The sequence below is a fragment of the Poecilia formosa genome, unplaced genomic scaffold (assembly GCF_000485575.1).
Source record: "Poecilia formosa unplaced genomic scaffold, Poecilia_formosa-5.1.2 Scaffold406, whole genome shotgun sequence".
NCBI lineage: Eukaryota > Metazoa > Chordata > Actinopteri > Cyprinodontiformes > Poeciliidae > Poecilia > Poecilia formosa.
In genome coordinates this window covers 173,376-194,779 of record NW_006800345.1, presented here as the reverse complement: position 1 = coordinate 194,779, position 21,404 = coordinate 173,376, and the positions used below count along the sequence as shown (strand labels likewise).

Genomic DNA, 21,404 nt, shown 5'->3' with positions numbered 1-21,404 from the left:
AGTCACGTTTGTGGTCAATTAAGCTTAAAAAATATTGAGAATGTTCTGGACTGAAATAAGACCTCTTCACTTCAAATGAAAAAAATCATCAGAAAGCTCACCGCCAGACTAATCTGCAAAGGTTTACGTGTGTAGCCGTGCCAGAGCCTGGAGCTTAACCAGTTATGAAGAAAGTTGGTCAAAGATGCCGACTGGGAGAGTTTCTGGCCCGGCTCCAAGCTAAGCAGAGGTCGACCTGTGGCCGGTTAAGGGCAACGAACTTATTATAGTTGACTAAAACGAACAAAATGACGAAAACCGGAAATGGAAAAGCATTTTTGTTAGCTGAAGTAAATAAACATGGCATTAATGGGGAAAAAATTACAATTAACTCAAACTATATCATTATACCGAAACTAGCTAAAACATGGTGAGAGTAGAGAAGCGATACCTCTTGTTTCTGTGTTTATGGATTTATTAATTAGCCTTTTTTAAATACACGCATCGGCAAATTACGGCACTCCGTAATCCTCCTGGCGGTTCTATGCTAGTCTGCAAAAGTTTTGAGAAAATGCCATTTTTTTTGAGTATTTATGCTAGATTATTTAGCTTATAATAAAATTTTTTCCCATGTTTTGAGTTAATTTATCTGCCAATGAAACTAGAACTTTTTCATCAATATTAAGAAATTATTTACTTTAAAACAAGCCTCTATATCTTGGTCAAAAGTTACTTTTAACTTTGTCATATTTTGAATGTACTAAGTTATTTGCATTCGAAATTAGACCAAAAATACTTGGTAAGATTTTGTGATTTTGCAATGTAGACAATATTTAAAGAATAATAACTAATAAAAACTAGTTAACACACTTTAAAAACTGTCTAAATTAGACAAAAAATAAATAAATCTAGAAGTGTTGGAGTGCTGGTGTAAACGTGGCAGAAGTCCATTAAGGTGTCAGGATGACATTGGATCTGGTCCCATCAGAGCGTGTGCCAACAGGTCCGGTCTGTAACCGTGACTCATTCTGTTCATAAAAACAACAAACAGAAAACCGCCTGCCATCATTAGGACAGCAGAAAGGCATGCTGAAGCCTGAAGCCTCATAAAAATAAATAAATACAAAGAGAAAACAGACTGTTAACAGGGCTGTTAATTTGTGACATCTGTGATTTTACCTTCACTCTGAAACACGTTTGACAGACTGATTTTGTTAACCGTAACAAAACCTTGAATTTAAGTAGGACACAATGTCAGTCATCATGTTGCTTATTATTTTTATTTCATAAACAATTTCATATTTCAGTTTTTGCAGTGAAAAGTTGCACATTTCATTTTATCTGAGATGTTTTTTGTTTTTTTTAAATAACAGTAATGTATTATTTTTCTTTTTTTCTCCAAATCACCTTTAACTTGATGCTGATATGCCTGAATTTCCCTGGAGGGGGACAATAATGTATATTTCTACTCTACATCTGGGCCATACGTTTCCATCCATCCATTTTCCTTCACCCTTGTCCCTCAGTGGGGCCGGGAGGGGTGCTGGTGCCTATCTCCAACTCACGTTCCGGGCGAGAGGCGGGGTACACCCTGGGCAGGTCGCCAGTCTGTCGCAGGGCAACACAGAGACACACAGGACAAACAACCATGCACACACACACACACACACACACACACACACCTAGGGGCAATGTGGAAAGGCCAAACAACCTGACAGTCATGTTTTTGGACTGTGGGAGGAAACCGGAGAACCCGGAGAAAACCCACGCATGCACAGGGAGAACATGCAAACTCCATGCAGAAAGACCGGGGCCGGGAATCGAACCCAGAACCTTCTTGCTGCAAGGCGACAGCTCTACCAACTGCACCACTGTGCAGCCCGCCATACGTTTCCATACACAGAAAAAATAAACCTTTTATTTTGGACAACCATTTTTATTTATATAATTGCCTCTATATTATTGCCATTGTTTTGAATACTCATATTAATTTGTGGACCATTTCGTGGTTGATCTGCAACGTTTCCAGTTTTCTGAAACTTGCAAATAAGTTTTGCCACAGTGTCGTGTGTGAAGCTCGTTCCATGTTTTCTGTTTCGTGCAACCATGCGACTGCTTCCCGATCCAGCCATCAGTATAATATCTTCTTGGGTATCTGAAATATAAAAACATATACATTTTACCTTCTCCTATGTATTGAAACGTATGGCCCACCCTGTATATTCCATTCTATTTACACTTCTTTTTGCTCATTTCTGAATTTCTGTCAAACACTTTTGCAGAAAGTTGCAAAAAGATGTAAAATGAAATTTTCTTCAGTTTTTTTAACTCCCATTTTCTCGTCTGTTGCTTATCCTTCAATGTTGACCAGGAAGTTACTCCATCCCGATTGTTTAACCTCCTTATCAACACAACGAACATCACACACTCACCAACCCACACAAACACCGGGGGTATAAAGAATCACACGCAGATATGTCCTCACTCATGGGTGCTTAAGAAAGTAAATATATCCTGAGGGTTTTGCTTGCATTGTTCTTTGTGCGCTGAAGCTTTGGGAGGTCTGATGATGAACTTCGAGGTACAACGGCTTGCTTCCTGTTTATGCGCCGACCAGCTGACTCACTCTTTGTTCGCCTGGCTGTGTGTCTTGGCCTGTTTGTGTCTGTTTTCAGGTCCATATTCCATCAAGTTAATTCAGAGGGAAAATATTGTTTTTCCGAGGACAATGGCGAGGCCAATGGAAGAGGTTTTATTTTAACTGGAACCGAGCTGGGTCATCTGGAATGATAATAATTGCTGGTGAAATAATATTTTATTTTTCTAGGGATCAGCAGATAGATACACAGGAGTGATATTACTGTCAGATTGTGTTAAGAGTTAATCAGTTCAAACAAAAAGTAAAGTAAGAGTGCAGTTTGATGTCAAGGTTGTAAGAAGGTCAGCCAATCCGTTTCTTTGTCGACGATGAAGATGCTGAGCTCTGAATTGTTCCTGATGTGTGATATTTGTTACAAAAACACAGTTTGTGCTAAGTTAGACAACATGTACATCGACCGGCCATTTTCTTCAGGTTCACCAGACTCGTGCTGCGTTCACGCCAGATGCAGTTTGAGCGTCAGGCGCGTCTGGTTTGCATTCATAGTCTATGTGGAGGCGCATCGTGGTGCATTTCGCATGTCAAGCTCTGCGCGATTAAAGCGTTTCAAGTACGTTTAGCGTCAAGCACGTCCTACATCAGACACGAACTTTCACCGCTCGACGTGGAGCTTTAACCAATCAGAGACTTGTCTATGTGACATAGTGGCCTGTAGTTGATGTCCTACCAGGCAACTGGTAAGTCATCAATGAGCTCTGGTGAAACAAAAACAGCGCTAAGAGCGATCCTCGTCAGTGTCCAGCTAGCTTATGAAACTCATGAAACTCTCAAAACCATGGGCAGTTCAAAACAATGTATTCCCGGTCCTACACATTGGACTGTAATGGTTCCCAGGGGTGGCCAAGTCCAGTCCTCGAGAGCCACCATCCTGCAAGTTTTAGAAGTATCCTTACTCCAACAGACCGGGATCAGCTCTACAAAGGCCTGATAACGAGCCATTCATTTGATTCAGGTGTGTTGAAGCAGGGATGCATCTGAAAGTTGCAGGATGGTGGCTCTCGAGGACTGGACTTGGCCACCCCTGGTTCAGCCCAATGTGTAGGAAGACCAACTGCAGCGCTGAGCTGAGCGGTACGGCTCCATTAGCCACTGAAGTGAGGAGCTAGCTGTGGCTGTTGCTCTGCAGCAATAAAATCCTCCAGTAAGTAAATACTTAAAGCTAAAGCCATGTAACACCTTTTATTTACTTTCGCTGCTCAATAGGAAGAAACACGTTCAATAAAAATCAGACTGCAGTTATTTCATTACTTTAGTTTTGACTATGCATCAAAACAGACTCTTCAGAAGTTACAGTCACAAAAAGCCGTTGCTATTAGTTGTATTTTCTTTTTAGCTTCCTTTGTCTCATAACCTTGTGGCAATGGTTCTCATTGCTGAATAAACTTTAAAATTGATCCATAGACGATCCATTGATCCATTATTACTTCCGTAAAGAGTTCTTCTGAAAATGCTGGACAGTTTGGAGTCGTAAACTTTTCCCACAGAAGTTTGATTGCATTGATTAGTACCATAAATGAACGCGCAAAATCTGAATTGATCATGAAGACCTTCTTTTCTGTGCTTTGTGAACGTAGCCTAACACAGAGGTCTGCATCTCCAGTTCCTGAAACTTCTGGATGCGTCTCTGCTCCAACGCACCTAAAGCCTGAATTACCTCCTTGGCACGTTGACGAGTTTTGCAAAGGCCTAGTCATTAACAATTCGTTTGCTTCAGGTGAGGGAGGCGGTCCTCTGGTGTGGTCTTAGAAGAACAACTTACTATTTCACTCAGTGGCGTGCAGAGCTCCATATTTTTAAACTTTTAATGTATTTCACTGGGTTTGTTATTGACAAGCCTGTAAAAGAGACTGTGCTTGAGTGTAACTCTAAATGTTGGAATGAAAATGATTTATTGCACACCTGTCAACACATTGCACATTAGTAAACACCTTGCTGCGTTCTACCGCAGAGCCATGGGGCCAACAGCTGTTCTGTCGAAAGTACAAGCAAGACATCTCAGGCAATTTTCTGTTCCACCTTAACAATATCGTCTGCATGCAAATCACAAAATACATCTGGAGGATTAATCTTTTGTCATAATCTTTCTGTTTACCTTCAGGTGAGTCATAATTAATCAGATTAGTGTTGATTCTCAGGAAACGTGTTCTGCCTTGAGTCATGAATTGCTCTTTTCCCTTTTCTGTGACTATTTTTTTTTACTTTCACATTTCTTCCTCTTGAAATTAGATCATGCTTCACTTTGATTCCATAAAACAAAGACTAAATTTAAAGAGGCCCATTGAAAGTCTGTCTGGAAGAAATATATACCTTGTCCCAACAATTTGTCAAAAATGTCTTTGTAATGTCAAAGCAAAACAGGAGAAGGAAAAAAAAGAGGAAACCATGAAATGAAAAGCAGTCGAGTTCATGAATCACCCGACAGGTGACACAGTTAAGCTCTGAGACAATGGTAGGATAATACAGTCTGGAAATAAAAATATTTTTTAAACTCTCATTTTTCATACTTGCCCATGCCTGAAAGTTTCTTAAATCAAATTTGAGATTTTTGCAAGCTACACAGGAACCTTCTAGAAAAATAGTTTTGAGTGAAGTATTAAAGGTTAGGATAGATCTGTGGCCTATACAAAACATGTCCATTACATTTTTAGTATAAAATCATTCTTAGATAATTGGATTTTAGTTTGATCAGTTCAGCTTTAAAGCGTCTTCTCACTTTAAATCCAGATAATCAGCTGCTGGCCACGCCCCCAACTCAATGATTACACTTCATGTGAAAATGGCTGCAAACATCCATCCATCCATCCATTTTCCTTCACCCTTGTCCCTCAGTGGGGTCGGGAGGGGTGCTGGTGCCTATCTCCAGCTCACGTTCCGGGCGAGAGGCGGGGTACACCCTGGACAGGTCGCCAGTCTGTCGCAGGGCAACACAGAGACACACAACCATGCACACACACACTCACACCTAGGGGCAATTTGGAAAGGCCAATTAACCTGACAGTCATGTTTTTGGCCTGTGGGAGGAAACCGGAGAACCCGGAGAAAACCCACGCATGCACAGGGAGAACATGCAAACTCCATGCAGAAAGACTGGGGCCGGGAATCGAACCCAGAACCTTCTTGCTGCAAGGCGACAGCTCTACCAACCGCGCCACTGTGCAGCCGGCTGCAAACAGATGCATAATTATATAACTGTACATGTTTGAAAAGCAGAAGCAGAGCCTCAATCACAACCAACAAGAATCCAGTATGTTGTTTCTGGTTGGTAAATCAACAACAAAACACTTGTCTTTTCCAGCAGCCATTGTACTGCGGTAAAACCAGCTGACCAAACTTGCAGGAGCTCAGCTTGTGTTGCTAGGTAAAGAGCGGAGTTACATTTGGGTTGCTAGGCAAAGTGCTGGGCAGTGCCTGCTGATTTCTGATTTGTTTTTGAATCCTCTCCTTTTCCAAACACCAATAAATAATTTATTGCCAAAAACCATCCGGGTGTATTTTCTAAAACATTTAGGCTGTTTTCAGGAGCTTTAGAAACCCAAAACGGAAGCACAAAACTTTGCAAAATGTGAATTTTGCACGATAGGTCCCCTTTAAATACCTCAAACGTCAGTCAGGATGATGGGAACAACTCACCTCTTCTTCTCTTTACAGTTTCCCCTGAGCTAGGACAATTAATCACAAAACTTGCTTGCAATTACAGACATGTTTTATCCGGTCTGCTTTTTCCTGCAGCATGAGTAATTTTAATCTGTCCTCTCATTTTCACAAATGAGAGTTAAGTCTGAATGATGATCTTCCAAAGTAATGCGCAACACATTGTTGCAGCGCTTCATTTTAACGTAGCTCAAGTGCACACTTGCAAGGCGTGTTTGGTCCAAGCAAAACAGTTGAGCAGGTTTTGATTTCAGACCTGCTGCAACCTCTAATGGCTAAGTCAACAACCAGCCAGCAGCAGATTATTACATCTGCAGAGCGCTGGGGGCTGCTGTCAAAGACGGATCTGTGAGCCGTTTACACATTAAACATGCTGAGTACGAGTCGGCGTGATTGTTGCAGTTTGTATGTAAAGGAAAATGTTTTAATGACATTGTGTAAAATCACAGGTTAGATTAAAGCAAGATGGATACACGTCCACTGCGTTTGGTTGGTTAAAATTCATATTTTTTTTATAAGGCCAACATTGGTAAATCACTGCATTTCCTTTTTCTTTCTTTTGGTAACAATCTCTGCAATAAATACATTTTGTTCCAGAATTACTTACCTATTCAAACCTTTGATTTAAAGGATAGAACAACCCAAACAGTTTATGGCCTGGCTAATGCCGGTTGCATGAGCAGGAACTAAACAGACCACAGAGGCAGCCGCAGCTGTTATTTGTGAGAGTAAAGTTGAGCAATAAAGAAAATGCTTTCTTTTACAATGCTTTTTACGTTTTATGCTTTTTTTTCTCTCCGTAAAAAAATTCTGCTGATGTCAACAACCATGATAATTAGCTTAATCTGCGATGGTTTTACTTTTCTCAGTGTCTGAGCCAAAGAGTGTTTGACTGCACCTGTAGTTTGGTGGTATATCAGCGCTTTAATTTCCCAGAGTAAAATGAGCTTGAAATGGCTTTCTGAAGCCAAATTCAATGTTTTGGTAAAACTCTAGATGGACAGAGTTAGAGTGGCGTGATGACGCTGACAAAAACATTTTGACAACTAGTGTTAATAAACTCACTAAGATAATATAAAGCATATAAGTTATGTGTAGAAAAGTATCCTAATGCAGTGAAACATTTGAGCCACATTTAGTTGTGTCTACTATCTTTACTCTTTAGGTCAAATAAATTTAGAGAGTTTTAGATTTTGAACCTAAATGTGTGTTTATGAAAGATAAAGTTACAGTAGTTAATTTTGTCAAACCTCCAAGAGGTTTTAGGTTAGCAGTTAAAAACACTGAAAGAAGAAACAAACAGGAGTGGGAACTATTTCCCAGAATGCTTAGCGGCATGTTTGTGTATCCTGAGATGGACGTGCGTTACATTCATCTGATTCTTAAGGCAAATGTTCATTTTAATGTTCATTCTAAATGTTTCTGAGCAGAATTAATTGTGATGTTTGTTAAAATTAATTATCAGATCAAATCATGTGATTTGAAACAAGAATTTTAATTATTCTAAAGTAAAATAAGTAGTTATTTTAACTTCATATTGTGAGTAAAATAATAGAGAAATGTGGCTCTTTAGGTGAGGGCAGGTTTTTTTCTTGCATATTGTGAAATAATTTGATTTAAATTGCAGCATCAAGTTAAAACTCATAATTCAAGATTAAATAACTTTAAAAAACAATGTGTAGGCAACGTTTCTCTTGTTAAATCAACTTTATGAACTTTAATTTTTGAATTAAACAGTTAAAACAGTTTTCTTGTTGACTTAAATTGCATTTTCAAGGCAGCAGGTGGACTTTTATTTTCAAGTATAACCACTTTCAAAGGTTTTACAGTGTGATAATCTTATTTATAAAAAAATAATCTGGTTTGTGCCACTTCCATATGTGGAACTAAATCAGATGTGTGTCTGATTGTTTTCAACTGGATAAAAGGTCACATTTTACTCAGCTTGTATGTCATTCATGTGAGTTGTACATCATAATTGGTCTTATTTCAAATGTGCTGAGATATTCGCACTAGAAACTAGACCAAAAATATTTGGTGGTAATTGTGGGGTTTTTTTACAGTACACAAGTACCAACTGAGAAACTCTTAAGGAAACAGGAAGTGAAGAGAATATGGAACAGGAAGCGCCAAACTAACCAAAATAAAACACGAAGCTGAGAACATTAAGAAACTTAATAAATGTGGTCCAACACATAAAACAGAGGCCTATAGGTCCCCAAACCACTGATGCCACAACGTTTCCCCAAACATCATCCTCCTCACCGGAGAAGTTTTGTTTTAAACATGACCTCCTCCTCCTACAGCAACTATCAGATGCTTTTTCAACTGTCTGCTGCTCCTTTTTTCATGCATTTCCCAGAGTGGAAAATAACAGACCCATTGAGATCTAGAGGCCTAAAGACAACTTTAACTGAGAGCATGTTGGATTAACAATGTATGGCCTCTAAGCCTCTCACTGTCAGCAGCCCTGTGTGTTCCCCATTCATAAGAAAAACCTGCTCAGACTTTGCTCAGTTGCTAATACTCTTAAGGTGTGAACGTTGCAAGTCAGAACTTGAAGTCTCAACATGCAACTTTTCACCTGGAGGCACAAAGTGCATTGTTAGTCGTGTCCCACCACTTGGCTCGGTTCCCACCCTTGAAGCTGTCATGCATTTTAATTAACAGTCTGCTTGTAAAATGATGGATCTCCTCAGGCTGTTGGAAACAGGTTTGAAGAGCTGAAGCCTCTCCGGGAAACGTTAAAAACACATTTTCAGCTATTCTTGGCACTTGCACACTTGGCCTTGCTGTCACTTGTCAGAATATCACAGACAGTTTAAATCTTGATTCCTTCAACTATTTTGAAGCGGTTTTGTCTTTGCCGTGATTTATTTAATCTTCAGCTGAATCGCATGGCTGCTTGTACGCTTTTCTTTAAACGTGAAGCAGAACCGGTTCCTATGTTGCTTTGTATTCTGGTGTATTTAAATGTAAGGAAATAAAAGATTTCAGGGAAAAGATGTTATGTTTCGCATTTGATGCCCTTCTAGTTTAAACAGTGAATGCATATTGGGATCAAAGTTATGGAAAGCACCTTTCATTTAGTCTCTGCTTAATAAAAACGAGGTGAACTTTCATCAACCTGGGCACCGCGACTTTAATTTATGTTGCCTGACAAAGTACAACTGAACCCAACTGGGCTCAGTTCACACAGTTCAAACTGAATGAATTAGAGGTTCAGCACATATTATCTAATCTTACTAATTATTTTTGTCTAGTTTCTTGTGAAATAACTTGAAATAAAGCAAAACTAACTTAAAAATAACTTTTAAGCAAGATATATGAGCCTTTTTTAAGTCACCAACTCCTTAATGTTGATAAAAACCTATAACAAGTGAGAATGTTGTTACAAGTGAAAAACATCTTGCAGTTGAACTAATACTTTAATGTTAAATAATTATTGACAAAAAAGCTTCTATATCTTCCTGAAAAGTTAGTTTTGTCTCATTTTGAATATACTTAGACATTTGCACCAGAAACTAGAGAAAAATATTTAATATTTTGTGTTTTGGCAGTGTGTGGATGGATGGTGCAGTTTGGAGGACTTCCAGTTTATTTTTACTCAGTTAAAAGTAAAGAGAAAGTTATTTTGGTCAGGTTTAAAGTAAGGGAAGTGGCGGCTGTTATTCTTAACAGGTGACCACTGAAACAGGTGTGTGTGCAGCAGCTTTAAGTATATCCTCACTCACTTACACAGCAGTCACCAAGCACTTACCTTAAGGGGTGAATGTAATGACTAAATGTTTCTCAGTTTGCATCTTTAGTTCATATGGAGTGTTGAGCCATCCTGGAGTTTTTTCTTAAATAAAAATCAATACTGTTATAAGGTGATCTGTTATGCTTCCTTTATCACGTTAAGTCTATGGCTACACAAAACGTTTACACAAAATTATTCTTGCATAATGAGATTTTAGTCTGGTCAGTTCTGCCTATGAGCTGTTTCATGACCTACTGTCAATTTAAATCCAAATACGCTGCTGCTTAAATCAACGTTTACAGTCACATGTGAAAATGGCTGCAAACAGAAGCACAATTATACAACTGTACATATTTGAGAAGTGGGAGTAGAGCCTCCTGCACAGCCAACAAGAATGTCGCAAGTGGTTTCTAGATGGTAAGTCAATAAAAAAAAAACACTTGACTTTTCCAGCAGCCATTGTACAGCACATACAGCAGTAAAACCAGCTGACCAAACATGCTGAAACTCTTCTGGGGTTGCTAGGTAACGAGTGGAACTCTGTTGGGGTTGCTAGGTATCAAGTGGAACTCTGCTGGTGTTGCTAGGTAACGCACTTTGCTGATTTGAAACATTGCATTCTGGTCGTTTTTGAAACATCTCCTTTTCCAGACACAGAAATATTATTGCAAAAAAAGTCAGAGTTTTTTTTTTAAGCATTTGGGTTGTTTTTAGAAGCAGTAGAAACCCAAATGAAAGTGCCAAACAGATCAAAATGTAAGTTTTACATAATAAAACCGCTTTAATTTCAAAGTTGTCCAAAAGGTCGCTGCCATATGTAAATGCTTTTATTCCGGCGTATTTGTGGACTCCCTGACCGCCGCTGGTACTCTTACTGCGGTCTGAGAAGAACAGGGTTACGTTACACCAAATGCACTCGCACTGAGTGACAATATTTAATACCTGTGACAAGTTTTGTTTTCCCTGTCATGTGCTTCACTGCCACAACCAGCTGAACCACAGTTCACACCTCTGACACTCTTACGCCGTCAGTCATCACTGGCCGACTTTCCGCTGTTTACGCCAAACGAACCCACTCCACACTCCACTCTATTCTTTTAATTTTTGAAAGCGTTGAAAGTTATCTTAATGCCGTTTGATTTGCGTTCAGCTCATACTTTGTAAATATCTCCACACTTCACAGCACATTTTCCTGTCATCAGAGTCTATGCACACACCCTCACTAAAACCTTCGAGAAGCTGTTGCAGATATTCGCCAGCCAGAGGCACTGTTGAAAGAACATTTTTAACTGTCAGATTTGTGCTACATATTGCCAATTTAGGCTGCTTAATATGTGGTGTTTATGGCACAGCAAGGGCCATAGAGAGGTCTACTGCTTCTAATATGTTTCTAACAAAGAAACTATTATTGATAGTTGGACTGAATGATGTTTGTGCAACATGTACTTGCACAAAAAAAAAGAAAAACTCACCAAAGCCACGGTCGTATAAAATTTACACACACCCTCAAAACCTTTGGGGGAAAAAAAAAAAAAAGAATAGAAAGCAAGTGGAAGACAGAACAGAGGAGGAAATAACTGGAAAGATTGTTCCACTGTATAATATCAAACTATATTTCTGGATGTAGTTAGTTTTGCGTGTCTGAGAAGCGGAGCTGCGAGGCCACAGCTGGTTGTGTTTAGGCTGTTTGTCAAGGGCGGCGCTGCGGTCGACAAAGGCTGAGCGACAGGCAGGAGACGCAGGGCGGCAGGTAAATATACCTCCACCATATTCATCAGCATGTCATCATCCTTAAAGCTGCATGTGAAGCAACTCTGCTAGCAAGAAATGCTTCAGCATGTTTCTGTTTACTTCTTCCCAGTGACCATGTTCCACATCCAGGGGTGGTTGTGGATTTTTTTGTTGTTGTTTTCTTTCCCGCCTTTAAACTTCTCAAATGTTTTTGTGAAAATGTAACACTCCAGTAATCCTGACAGCTGCGCAGGAAGAGACGGAGCCAGTTTGGCCCTTCTCCACCTACACACAAGAGGGGCTTTAATGTTTTAAGCCTGCGTACAACTGTTCAATATCCGGTGTATCTGTGATTTTTGTTACCCACAGTAAAGATCAGTGAATTAATCACCAAACTGTAAATCTTTACTGACAACGGAAAATCACTGAAATCCAAGACTGTCGGCGTCAATAAAAATCTCTATAAAATTGATGTAATTGAAGCATTTTACTCTTTAACGATGTTTAGAGGGTTTTTAATAAGCAATACGTGTTTTCATAGAGTTTCCTGGAGGCTGAATATGTGTTGCACAGACACATTTCTCCATATCCAAACAGTTACTCATTAAAAATGAGAATATAGGGGAACACACCTTTCATGTGAGGCCAAAGTCCGACAGTCTACATATGAAAAATTGTCATCCCCAATAAAGAACAGTAAAAACAAAAAATGAATCTTTTATTGAAGCATTAAAATCTCACTCTAAGAAATAAAATTAATGAATAAAAATCCAATATTGCATGGAAATATGAACAGCTGCGCTAAAAAAAGTCAGATTTTACTGCAGGCTGCAGTGAGAATATGACCTGTTGGTGTTATCAGCTCCTCTGAAGAACATTTACAGTGTTAAAGAGCTAAATGTGTTTATCTTTAGTTACATGATTACAGCAACAGAGTTTTTACAGGTCTGCCTAAAGAAGTCAAACCTCCAGCTGCAGCTGATCCAGACGCTGCTGCTGGAGTTCTGACTAAAACCAGGAAGATGGCGCACATCACCCAGTTTTAGACTTTAAAATACTGATGTTAGTTTATAAATCAATGAACGGCTCAGCACCACTGTACATTAAAGATCTGCTGTTGTCATGGCAACCTTCCAGACCCCTCAGGTCTTCTGGTTCTGGTCTGGTTTGCTGTACATCCAGAACCAAACATCGAAAAGCAGAATTCAACTTCTGTGCACCACAAATCTGGAACAAAGCAGCTGAAACACTGAGTTCCTTTTAAAACCCACCTGTTGGAGTTGCCTTTCATTATCAATACATGGAAAATTGATCAATATATTTGATGGATTGATAACGGCATTTCACAAAATGTTTTATAATTGGTGGCTTTGAACTGCTTTGTCTCTGAAATGTGCTATAAATAATAAATTTGACTTCTGTCTGCAAAGCTTTAATTGCACTAGAGTTACATCGAGGTTAAACATCCTATCTGCTGTTGGGAAACACATCCTATCTGCTGTTGGGAAACATGCAAAAAAAAAAGGCTTTTTGTCCCCAAATGACATAATTATTACATTTGTAACCCTGAAGCCAGGAAGTATCTACTGGCACAATTAGAAAAAACAAAAAGGGAAAAGTCTGAGTGGCCTCCGCCTCCAGCCAGGGGGGTTTGGTTCAAAGAAGTGAGAAATGCTGTTAAAGCCAACGACCGTTCACGCATTGAGATGCATCCTGAATTATCTCAGTTACCCCCTTTACATGCAAAAATAGAAATGCATTCACAACAATGTTAGCTGTCAGCATGCTAAAAAAATCACTTGAGCTTTGTTGAGATTAATGGTGCATTTTATCATTAAACACCATATAAATAAAGTTGAACATCAACGCACAAACAATAAACATCATAACCAATAAAACACCCAAGAGAAGAAACTCAAAGCTGATAAACTGATGTTTGCAGGTTATGAAGTGAAAACCATCGGACATTTTGCATTTTGCACCACAGTGTGTATAAAATTAATCAAACCAAACATCAGGCTGCGGAGAAAAGCTTGACAGAATATGACACAACATCTTAATACATACAAAGAGAAATTAAAATATTTCTCGTATCTCATTGTCTTTGTCCCTCCTAATGTCGAGTGGAGCCGTTTTGTGACTGGCACAATAAAACCACAAACATGTTGTTTTGAGTTATTTACAGATTCTGAAAGTATGGATTCTTTCATACTTTCAGAATCTGTAATCTGTTTACAGAATCTGTTTCTATCATTTCTATCTTCCAATGATAGAAACTACAAGTATTGTGTTCACTAATAACCTTTTAGGGCTTTTTGTAATTTATGAGTGCAGTATAAGAAAAATAGACTTGCATTGCTTTGGCAAAAGCAAGCATTTCCTTTCACCCCGTAGATTTCCCAGCATAAATAATTTTATTTTAGGTATTAAGATGCAGTTAGTCAGCGCGGGGCGCAGCGCTGCTCAGCCTCTCGTCACCATTTTACTGCACAGCATGTCTGTGTTCAAAAACAAGAGATCTGCTACTCATGCTGGGAAACCTTCACTGGTATCTTCAGGTTTTGTTTTTAGTGACTTGGTAGTAAAGCACTTATCCATTATTATTTTTAAACAAAATCCTTTGCTAAGCGAACTATAGCAGCGCACTTTGAGCTAACGTCTCGTTGTTTACATGCACTGTGCCGCGGACCACCTGCGTTCCTGGAACCACAGTTTGAGAAAGATTGGATCATTGCACTAGGAAAATCCATTCAACAAGTACTTTTACTTCCAATACTTTAAGTATTTTCAAAAGCAAGTGCGTACTCAATCAGGTTTTTGTATGTTAATTTGTACTTTCTCCACCACTGCCAATGAACGACCATCTTGATGCACCCTGTACTCCTTTATTCTCTCTTTTTAAAAAATAACAAACGTAAATATTTGCTGTCATTCCTTCAGTTTTGTAGTTTGATGTATCACATGGCTTTCTAGTAAGTTGAGCTGGAAAGAAAGCAGCCAGATTGGGCAGCAACTGGCTAAAGAGGCAGACAGGAAGGTCAGATTCCTGGGGAAGAGAAATGTATTCTCTATTCCCCCCACAAACAAACCAGCACAGAATGTCCCTGGCTGGTGGCCAGCGGCTGTATGAAGAGACCATCTCCTCTGTATCTCTCTGTGCACATCTCTCACCGCACTCCTCCTCACTCCCTCAGCTCCCAGAGATGGATGGCTGACAGAGGAATGGAGGAAAGACGCAGCGGCCAGAGATTTCTCAGCTCATGTAGCAATATGCTAACCAGAGCAGGGATGTCGCTTTGACATAAGGTGGCATGGATGATATTCGTTAAATGCCGTATGTTGGGTATGAGATCAGATCTGGAATAAAAACCATTTTCTCTCTTCTCCAGCTTTGTTTATTTGTGCAGGCAGTTAGGTTTTTACTTACATTTACTTGAGTAAGTTTTATGGGGAAAAATTTACTTTTAGGATCATTTTTCCTACTTACTTTTTGCTAGAGTAATTTTATTATGAAGTATTTTTACTCTTACTTGAGTAAAATTTCTGGATTTTCTACCCACCGAATGAAAAACAAACATGTTTTAACCAAAAATTCACCAGACGCAGAGACACACCTGCAGTCTTTATTAAACTGTCATGAGTTTTTTATTGAAAGAAACTGATTTGGAAACATTTTCTATTAGTTGTTGTTGCTTACAGGAATTATTGTAATTTTCATCCTTAAAATACCAACATTTCCACTTAACTTCATATTTTGGTCCGTCTGATGATGTAATTTTTAAATATTAGATGATTGATAATTTGATCAGTTGCTCAGTACTTCAGTAGACTGTTTACCAAATACCTTTTTACTCAATTTTTTGGACTGCTACATTTTACTTTTACTTGATTAAAAATATGTTGTTGTGGCAAAAGTTTTGGCAACATTATATTATGTTGACGTCAACATAATATAATATTATATTATGTTGAGACGTTTGTCTGACAGACTCACCTCCAGGTCATGTCTGCACGTTTGTGATGAACAATAATCGACCCACTGTTGTCAACTCAGCCACTGTCTTGCTATATTTAGCAACATTTCTGACAAAAAAACATCTGCAAAGGCTTAAATCGGAATAAGCAGGTCAGATTACAGATGTTTTTAAAGATCTGGAATCGGCGATCGTTGCATCCCTTCCTGTATATCAACAGTGTAGATCTTTAACTGTAAAATGCAACTTAAAAATAAAAAAGCAAACTTGTTGCATCAAAGAAAAATCTTAATTTTTCAAAACTTTAAAATGTTAGTATGTTCAAGCTGTATTTTATACAACTCGGCAAACCTGATCGTTTTGACTAAGTTGTAATGACATGATAATGCGCTACCATAAAAACCTAATTAGTTCTCCTGATTTAACATTTCTATATGTAATTGTTACCTTAAAAATTTTCGTTAAATTACCTGGTGGAGTAACTTGTGCAGTTTTAGTGAATATAGCCTAATAAATCTGAATGTTATAATTACTTAAACACAACCTTAAGTTTAGTGGGTTTTTTTAAACTATAAACTAGTTACATAAAAATAAAATTAATTCACTGAAATGGTTTAATGTATGTGAAATACTAAATAAATGGTTAATAAGCGCTTTAATGCTCATTCTTGAAGTTTTCGCCTTAAAACTAATTTTTATGACAAGTGGTTTAATTAGCTGCCACAATGCATTATGGGACATCAAATACTCAACTTTTTGGGATGGACTCACATTTATAAATGTAGTAGATTAACTTGCATAGCCTTTTCTTATCCAATCTTTCACGCCACTTATTTAAGATAAGTTCAAACAACTAATTGAGAATTAAGTTGAAATCGTTCATTAAACTTAATGTTTTGTTTTTACAGTGTTTGCACACATGGATTCTTCCAGTTTGTCGCCACTGGAGCCAAACTTGTGGCGTTCGAACCCAGACATACGTGACAGGCACACGATGACTCGTTAACGCAGCTGTGGGAAACGGAGGAGGTCGCTGCTTTCAGACAGATCCATCAGCAACTCTCTGCTAGCCACTATGCTAACCGTACACTCCACTGTTAATGTGTGTTATCACTAAAACCTGTCGTATTTTGGAAAGATAAAAACATTTTGGAAAAGTGTTAGGATGTGTTCCAGGTGAGGGAATACAGATGAAAAATAGACTAGAAAAAGCTTAGAGCTCGATTTTAAGACAGTTTCATGTCCAGCTGTTTTTCTTTGCTCAGGTAAAAACATGTCAGATCTTCTCTCTGCTTTAGGAGAGTCTAACACAGATACACACAAGACAGTTGGGTCTTGATTGGTTTTGCTTCATAATCATCCTGATAATCAGTTTTTTCTTCCATTCAACATTCCAGATGTTTTGATACACCACAATAAACAGCCACCTTTAGAAATCATGTTTGTGTTACTGTCTTCTAAAACTTTTATATGTGGCATTGTAACGTACTAAAAAAATAGATTTCAGATTTTATTAGCTGTAAGACATAATCAAAATTAACGTGGTATTTATCTATATGTCTGTTTTCAAACTGAATTATTAAAATAATTTTAATAATTATTTTGTTTAGTCTGTTTTAATTGAGCTCTAATGTGTTTGTCTAAAAAAATCCAGTTTTTTGGGGGGAATCGAACTGGGATCAACCCAAAAAAAGCAAAGCAAAGTGAAGTGAACTCTGGTCCAGTTTGAATGCATATGTGAACACCAAGCAGAAAAGAGGCCGCTCCAAAAGCAGGAAGTGGACTACAACGCAGGGCATTCTGGGTAATTCCAATCAAAATAACCGTGCAGTCAATTGCTAGTGAGAGACTTGTAGTCTTTTACCAAAGACAAAAGAGAAATGCTACAACTCCTAAAATCTGATGCCACTCCGGTTTTGTTTACATTTTGTGAAGGAAGTTGCGCTTATGTCTTCTTTAGAGGTTTTAATGTCGTTTCCTTCACTAGTTCTTTGTGTAGCGCCACCACAGGCGAGGAGGGGAACAGTTCAGTGTGAAAGTATAACAAATGTTGCAAATTTGGTCCCCAATTGAACCGAGTCTACCGTGAAAGCACTCTCAGAAAAGACACATTAAAATAAATCATGTGGAGAAAAACAGAACAAAAAGAATCTGTGGCTCACGATGAACAAAATAAATGGGTGAGTATCTGCCTGATCATCTCCTCCACAGAGCAGTAGAGGTTGTTGAGCTGCCATCAACTTTGCATCTTTCACCATCCACACAATCACACGTAGCTCCAGTCCTGCTTCCCGAGCACTTGTTGTTCTCCAAAGTTCAGCTGACTCGGCACATTAAGTGTGGGAAAACTCCCAGAGTCGAGGACAAGGGGACTTGTAGAGTCATCATCACCTCCACATCTGCTTGGTTCACTCAAGGCAAAAAGATTCCCGCAGCACTAATACCTGGAGGAGAACTTCATGCAGAGCGGAGGAGGAGGCGGACGGGCCGCCACTAGGGGGCAGGCTAACACAGCGAAAAGAGCAATTTCACTTTTTCTTACTTTTTAAATCTTGCAGCTCAGCTTTTCTCAGATATTTTACACCCAAGCAGCATTCAACAGTCATATGTGTGTAAATCTTGTTCACTTCCTTTCAGCTTGGCATGAAGACAGAAGAGGAGATAGCTTTATCCTGACTCCTGTGTTTTCTGTGAGGCGTCTCTTCACGGTTACATAAACAGTATCTGAGCTGGCCAGCCACATCCTCCCCATTGGATTCCATTAAATCTGCTCATAATGGCTGCGGTGCGGCTGTTCTGCTCTGGGGTGGAGGTCCCGCTCCCTCCCTCTGTTTGTCTTTTCTCTGAGCTGGTGAGGCTGCACCGAAGGGTCTGCTGAGCCGGCTCTCCTTCAAGTGGCTGCAGAGGAATGAGAGTCGTCACCGCAGCAGAAGGACCTGCAGAAATAAGAGTCAGAAAACACCAGACACCTCCAGCCATGCGCAATCATGCTGTGTTCTCAGTTTGCACTCATGTGATTTCACATAAATTTTTTTTTTTGCTTGTGCCAACTACACTGAAAAAACAACATTTTGGTCGAGTTTCTAGTGCAAATGTCTTTGTACACTTGAACTAAGACGAAACTAACTTACATGTAGCTTTTCAGCAAGATATAGGAGCTTGTTTTAAGTTAAAAAAAAAGATTGAATATTGATAAAAAGTAACAGCTTTACTTCACTTATAGAAAAAAAGGTATATAATTTAAATAATCTGCATCAATATTGAACAATTATTGAATATTACTTTTATATCCTGTTGAAAAGTTACTAGTAAGTTAGTTTTGTTTTAATTCCAGTGAAATAACATATTTGTAGAAGAAACTCAGTCAAAAAGACTTACTCATTAAATTAAATTATTAATTATAATTTAAAACGTCTTGTTCCTCTGGCAGATTATTTCACTTATAACTAAAACTTTTTAATGAATATAAAGGAATTATTTACTTTAAACAAGCTCCTATAACTTGGTGAAAAGTTATGTGTAAGTTAGCTTTGTTTTATTACAAGTGTAATAAGATATTTGCACTAGAAACTTGACCAAAATAACTTGGTAAGATTTTGTGTTTTTGCAGTGTTCAAACTGCAACTAAGCAGCTTTTTCATATTAATTAAATCATTAATACCCGTTGAGATTTTCTAGATTTTGACATTTTGGAGCTACAAACGTCTGCGTCTTTTATTTGGATTTTATGTGATAAATCAACAGAAATTATAAAGTATTCTGCTCCGATACAGTCACAGCCGTATCAGTTTGGGATATTTATCTAAAATATTTTCTTTTTAAATATATCGAGCTCCGTCAGACTGGACGGAGAGCGGTTGAATTTTCAGCCTGGGTTTTGACTGGTCCGTTATGACACATAAACATGCTGGTGATCTAAAACATGTGTAGGATCTTATTGTTTGCTTGAAGGTGAACTTTGACCCCAGTCTTCTGCAGTCTTTTCTTCCAGGATTATTTGACTCCATCCATCTTTCCTGTCACTGCTGAAGAAAAGCAACCCCACAGCATGATAATGCCACCACCATGTTTCACCGTGGAGATGGTGCGTTTAAGAGACTTTGGGGTTTTATTTAGAGATATTAAATGGAAATAAAGGATCTTTTTCATTCCACTTTATAGGTTTAGTTAAAAAAATTTCAAAAATATGGAAAAAGTCAAGGCATATGCTTTTCTTTGACATGTTTTGTGTAAATGTAACCCTTCTGTGTTCGTCTCAGGCCCAGTAATCAACTGTAGTGGCGTCAAACTCGCTTACATTTTGGGAAAATTAAAACTGAATGTTCTTAAAGGGCCAGAATGTATTGATAAAACCCATTAAGCTGTTAAAATATCAATAAATAGCTGTTTATTTGTGTTCCTTAAAATTAAATACTGAACATCTTTTCACTCTGACCAGTCCCTTCAGGATTTTCTGATTGTTTTTTGTGTTTTTTTCCAATTAAAATCACAGATTTTGTGATGCTAATTTAGAAATATTTGTAAGAATTTTTTGTGATATTTGCACTAATGTGTGAGGTTTTTATTACTGACCTTACCAGTCATTGAATCCAACTTGACATCAAGGCTGAGGCAGCAGTCATTTAAACCCAATGAAAATTTTGCAGTAAAGTCAGACAAATGTGGGGATTTGTTGATTTTGTGTGAATTTTGTGGATTTGTGGAAAAACTGGAGGGATTTGTTGATGTAATTTGGAGCATAGAGGGCCACATAAAAAGCTACGGCGGGCCAAATTTGGCCCACAGGCCTTCAGTTTGACATTAAAGTAGAGCTAAATAACTGACCCTACTTTAATTTTCTGTTTAGACAATCATAGCACACATTATATTCATATTTAACCTCTGAATGTATAAAACTTACTTTCTCACGTATTAAATATATTTAAATAAGATATTTTTGCAAAGTGATTGAATTAATGTGTAAGAGTTCAGCTTTTCTGAAGGGAAGATGTTTACATAGCTGCTGGAGAATAATTTCACATTGTGACCGTTTATGCCAGCGGTAAGATGACAATTGCTGAACGGTAGATGTCAGGTAAAGGTGTGCTGCTACGTAATGAGAACATTCCTTTCTGTCAGTACACTCTGTACCATGACCGTGACTGACTCATACACGATTATTACATCGCATAATATTTTATCCTCTGGCAGTTAACAGGAACGGCTCATGACAGCTTAGAACAGACACAATTATTCATAACTTTCAGGTATGCTTGTAATATTTACTGTGCCGTCATGCAGGAGCAATATGCTTTGAATGCTTATTGTGGTGAATGGTTTTGTAGACACTCAGCGATTTGCACTGCCACAACCTTAACATGTAGCATTCAGTGTGTTTCGGTTCAGTTAAAAAATAAAAAAAGGCGACATAAACACCAACTCTGACAGATCACCAGTAGAGCAGGTGTTTAGATTAACTAATCAACCACCGCAGTGTTAGCTTAGCTTATAGCAGCGGTGCGGTGGCTAACAACCACCGCAGTGTTAGCTTAGCTTATAGCAGCGGTGGCTAATCAACCACGGCGATCACTTATTAATAATCACAAAATAAACATCGTGACTAAAAGCTTTAAATCTGTAATGGACTGAATGTTCTAAACGTTTCAGCGCTCTTCCCCCCCTTTTTTTT

General features: G+C 38.4%; 1 long non-coding RNA gene across 1 annotated transcript in view; it reads left to right on the top strand.

Moving 5' to 3' along the window:
* LOC103154917 (uncharacterized) overlaps positions 1 to 17,337 on the top strand; it is a 107,360-nt gene extending 90,023 nt beyond the window's left edge. Inside the window, exon 4 of the long non-coding RNA XR_477988.2 lies at positions 16,645 to 17,337. This is a non-coding gene — a long non-coding RNA (uncharacterized LOC103154917). The remainder of the gene's footprint in view (positions 1 to 16,644) is intronic.
* Positions 17,338 to 21,404: the final 4,067 nt, after the last annotated feature.